We start from the raw sequence: 5563 nt of genomic DNA on the forward strand, positions 1-5563 counted from the left end.
CTTTTTGTATTTCATCGATATGTATGTCACAGGCTCTTTAAAAACGAGTAAAAGCTGAAAACCCTCAGAGTGGTTTTCTGCAAAAACCTTACAGAGTTTACTTTATGTAAAGTTTGCAGGAAAATTATTTAATTTGTTTTTCAACAGAAATGAGTTTATGGAAACAAATTCATGCAAATATTAAACAGATCAGAGACAGAAAGTTYTGTTAGTAAAAGACAGATCCATTTTTAGTTTAAAACGTTTTCTTTGGATGGGCTCAGGCTCGGTCCGGTCTGACCTGGTCTGGTCTCAGGACTGGACTTAATCAGACCAGGTTTAGTTCTGATTTCATGAGTTTTGTTCTGAATCTAAGAAACGAGAGCTTCTTCATCTCTGAGTCACGGGTTGATCCGAGCGCTCGTCATCCTCACAGCGGGACTTTACAACACACACACGGTCGCCATGGAGACGCCTCAGATACCTGCTCCACACCGCAGCTGACCAACAACAACAACAACAACAACAAACAAACTCAGAGTCTTCCTTTAAACCCTGAGGCAACAAACAAACAAACAGATCAACAAGCTGCTCTGCCCTCCTCCTCTTCATACCTGCAGATCCCAGGTAGGTGAGCTGCTTCCTGACAGGTGTCCCAGTGCATTCTGGGTCCTGTAGTCCTGACCACGGCTCAGGCTCTGCGGTGCCAACATCCTCCAGAGGACCGACTGAGAGACGGAGGGATGGAGGAGGAAGAAATCTTCTCCTCCCTCCCTTCCTGTCGTGTCTCCCTCCTCCTGTCTCACCTCTCCCTTCTCCTGTCTCACCTCTCCCTCCTCCTGTCTCACCTCCTCCTCCTGTCTCACCTCTCCCTCCTCCTGTCTCACCTCTCCCTCCTCCTGTCTCACCTCTCCCTCCTCCTGTCTCACCTCTCCCTCCTGTCTCACCTCCTCCTCCTGTCTCACCTCTACCCCCTCCTGTCTCACCTCCTCCTCCTGTCTCACCTCTCTGTTCTGGTTCTCGCCACGCTCCGACTCTTCAGTACCGGTCCGAAGAGGCGGTTCGTTCTCACAGGAAAAGGTTACAACACTTCACGGAGGGGGGAGGGACGAGGGGGGGGGGGTCACTTCCTGTCTCTCTGATAAATAAAGAGTAAATAAAGCCGGACACTTTTTGTTCTTGTTTATTTATAGAATGTGTCTCGAATAAATCAGAACAAGTTAAAATGTGTAAAAAAAATTAAGTCTTGTTTGATGCTTTTTAATTTCAGTTTCAGCAGAAACTTTAGCTTTTATCTTGATTATAGATATTTTTCTTTTTTCAGCAAAGTAAAAAAAGGAAAAAAGACAAAACATTTGGATATAAAAATTCTAGCAGACAAACAGAGTTACGTCCTAAAGAGACAAACTTCTACAAATGTTCACCTGTCCTCCTTTTGGAAAGAAKTTTAAAGATCTTTAAGCTAAAACCTAAAAGAAGCTTTAAGCTAGCCTTCCAATTTCTTTTAGCTTTAAGCTAGCTTTCTTCTTCTAGCTGCAAGCCAACTATTTTATCCTTTAAGCTAGCCTTCTGCTTTTTTTTAGCTTTTAGCTAGCTTTCTTCTTCTAGCTTTAAGCGAACCCTTTTATCCTTTTAACTAGCCTTCTGCTTCTTTTACCTTTGTGCTAGCCTTTAACTGCTTTTATCTTAGCTAGCCTTTTGATTGTTTTCGCTAGCCTTCAGCTTATTCAAGCTTGTCACTAGTCTTGCATTCATTTTATTTTCTAATGAGTTTTTCTGCTTCATTTATCTTTGTGCTAGCCTTTGCTTGCTTTTATCTTTTTGCTGGCCTTTTGATAATTTTAGCAAGCCATTTGATCATATTGGCTAGTCTAAAGTTTATTCTAGCTTTTAGCTAGTCTTGTCCATATTGTATCTTAGATTAGCGGTTTTCAAACTTTTAACTTTCTGGCCCACAACTTTACAGTTACAGAAACTTGTGACCCCCCTGATATTACTGATTTACTTGTGCAAACCTTGCTAATATTAGCATAATAACAATATAAACAACGCTAATATCTACAATACTGCTTTTATTCATTTATGATTATTGTAAATTAAATTATTTGCAATTATTAGGGTGAAAATATATTCCATTAGCAATTTATTTGCATTTAAATTGATGTCTGGGGACCCTCACTTGATATTTTGTGACCCACAAAGGTGTCCCGACCCCAACTTTGAGAAACAATATCTTAGATAGTTTTGGTTATTTTAGTTAGCCTTATGCTTTTTTAACCTTTGGGCTATCCTTTCGCTGCTTTTATCTTATAGTTAACTTTTGGTTTTTTAGTAAACTTTTGATTATTTTAGATTTCAGCCAACCTTTTTAATACTTTTTGCTAGCCTTTTGTTATTTTTAGCTTCTGGCTAGCYTTTAATTTAGTTTAGCTAGTCTCTTGCTACTTTTAACTTTGAGCTAACCATGTGCTACTTTTAGTTTCTAGGTTAACTTTGATCACTTTAGCTATTTCTTTAGCCATTTGCTACTTTTAGCTTTCAGCTACCATTTTATATTTTTGAGTTAGCTTAATCTATTCTTGGGCCTTAGCTAATCTTTTGCTACTTTTGGTTTGCAACTAGCATTTTTTCTTTTAGCTTTTGTTTGACTATCTTAATTATAAGCTTGCATGTTCTTGTTTCTGGCTTTGAAATATCATTTTCCTACTTTTGTTTTTTAGCTTACATTTTCGTACTTCTGGCTTTTAGCTAGCATTCATTTATAAACTGGTGTCCCCGTAGGAAGCCTCCCAAACTAGAGTCCCCACATGGCAGGAAAACCAGAATATGTGTGTGAGTCAGAACACAGATGGAGAAACTGAGCTGAAGCAACAAAACATTGAATAAAAACCAGATTTAAAACCTCTGAGTTTTAGTGGAGGCTGATCGAACAACAAAGATGAAGTTATCAAAGAATCTCCCATCAGACATCAATAGTTTTTACTTCACAGCAGAAACATTTCAAGTTTAAACGGGTCACAGAAAGTTGGACTTTACACAGCTGAACTGAWGTTTTCAAATCTTTAATGAGTTTTTACAGAATCAGTTCAAGTTGGAGGATTTTATAAACGTTTCTGACTCTTTAAAGTTCTTTAACAAACCCTTTAATCTCATAAACGTCTCTAGTTTCTACACGTCTGTGTTTTCAGCCTGATTATTACTAATTCCTGTCGGCTTTAGAGAAGGTTTCAGGCCGGTCCCTTCAGTTTTCTGCAGGTTTCAGCTGACAGATGACATATCCGTGACGTGTCTGGACTCAGTTTTTACACGTCAGTAAAACTATGGGTCAGGTTTACTCACAGCAGAACCGGCTGACGCTGTTCCACAGAACTCTAACGCCTTCTTCTTCCTGCTCTGCAGCTCGGACCGTTCCCAGCAGCCCCCCCTCCCGTCGCAGCGGAGCAGGAGGCGTCGGAGCGACTTCAGCCGGCCCCTCAGAGCTCTGACCAGGCCGTCCACGGCACGTCTCACCACGGCATCGCTGCAGTGGGTCATCCTGAACCGACCGGATCGCTCAGACTGAGACAGACGGGCCGGGGAGGCCAGGAGTCTCAGCAGGAGGAGGGGGGATACCCAGAGGGATGGGGGCTTGGCTTGTTCCAAATCAGGACAGGAAGTGGGATCCCCCCTCTCTGTCCTCCTTTGACATTCAGCTGTAACCGTCCACCCACTGGGTCCAGAGGTCCTGGAGATCCCCGTCGGTCCGGTCCAGGCTGCTAACAGAAGCCCACCAGGAAAAACTCCCACTTCTATTTTCACTGAAAGTCACTAAAACCCCCCCGTAAACCCCCATCTGTCAGCTGAAACTTTATTTTATTTATAAATAAGATTTACTCATTTTCTCCATCTGCCTGACTCCAACAAGCTGCTGTAAAAACAAGAGATCCCTTTATGAACAAACTGAAACCAAATCAGTAGATTTTAAATTATTTTACTTATAAAGCTTCCTGCACCTCGACTAAATCTGCAGCTGTTTCTGCATTCATTTAAAGATGATTACATTTTTTAAATGACACAAGAAAATATTTTCCTAACTCAGTAGTTACTAATTCTTAAATTAAACTTTAAAATATAATATAATATAATATAATATAATATCATCTTAAGGCAAGGCAATCCTTGAAGAAAACTAAAGAACTGCTTTTTTCTGTTTTAGTGTAAAAATTTGTTTGTTTAATTTCTACTCTTTAATAAACAAACACCTTTTACCAGTAAAATCATGAATTAAAAATTCAAATTTATTCTCAAATGTAAACAATGAACTGACAGTCACTGTGTGGCCTAAAAATATCATTAATAAATAATATTTTACATCTAAAATGACTGAAACAGAACATTAAATAAGCAGAACAAAAGCTAAAAGACAATCAACAGCAGCTAAAACCTTAATAAAAGAGCAGAACACTAGCTAGTAGATGATAAAATTTGAAAAATTAGTAGCTAAAAGCAGCAAATCTCTATTTATTACAGCTAAAACTAGCACAAAAGATCTTAAAATAAAAAAACATTAGCTAAATTTGCTGATGCATCAGGAAATTTCCTGATGCATCAATTTGCTAATGCATTTTGCTAAATTTAGCACAACAGTTCTAAGCTGTAAGTAAACTAACAAAACAGATGCTGAAGTGGAAAGAATAGTGCATTAAATTAGTTTAACATAAACTAAAGCTAATACTTCCTCTACAGATGTTCAGAAAAGATTAAATTTAGCAAAACCAGAGCTAAAAAGCTGAAAGTAGCAGAATAGTATCTAAAAGCTAAAACAGCTGCATGTTAGCCAAATGTTCAAAGTAGCATAAAAATTACTTAATGCAGAAGCTGAAAATTTTTAAATAACTGTTTCAATATCTCAATGTATTTATACAGGACATTTTATCTAATAAAATATTTTTTTAAATATAAAAGCTACAAAAAAACAAGTTATTTTTATTCCTGATTGAGCCGAATGTTTTGAAATTCTAATGAATAATTTAGCATAAAGTCTTCAGAAATATTAACTCATAAATAAGTGTAGCAGTAATTTATGAAATAAAACTTATTTTATTTCCACCACAGAACAAAAYGACAAACAGAATGAACATCTGTGAAACCACCGGTTGATCTGGTAAAATCCAGASACACAATGTGTTGGACAGGATGTCCTCCACCTGTCCCAGCCCCGTCTCTAACAAACACAATGTACACAACGCTGCCGGCAGCCCGGCTGACATTTCTTGGATTACGTCCACCTGTTGTCACCTTCCATCAGACAAACCGCCGTCAAGAGAGCCGAGGATCTGAACCAATAACAAAATTATCAACCAAAGCAGCTGACAGAGGGACGGAAATTAGCTAAAATTTCTTTACACTTATGTTGTTAATTTACAGAAAGGAACATTTGCTAAACAGCAGCTAAACTGTGAAAGATAATATTAGTAAAACTCTAGGCAAAGCCTAAATTCACCAAACTGTAGCTAAATGCTAAATTGGTAAAACTGCATCTTTAAAACTAAAATAAACTACATCAGAGCTAAAACTAGCAAAAACTGTCACTACAAACTAAAAC

This window comes from Austrofundulus limnaeus, unplaced genomic scaffold (genome assembly GCF_001266775.1).
Source record: "Austrofundulus limnaeus strain Quisiro unplaced genomic scaffold, Austrofundulus_limnaeus-1.0 Scaffold681, whole genome shotgun sequence".
In the NCBI taxonomy this organism is placed as follows: domain Eukaryota; kingdom Metazoa; phylum Chordata; class Actinopteri; order Cyprinodontiformes; family Rivulidae; genus Austrofundulus; species Austrofundulus limnaeus.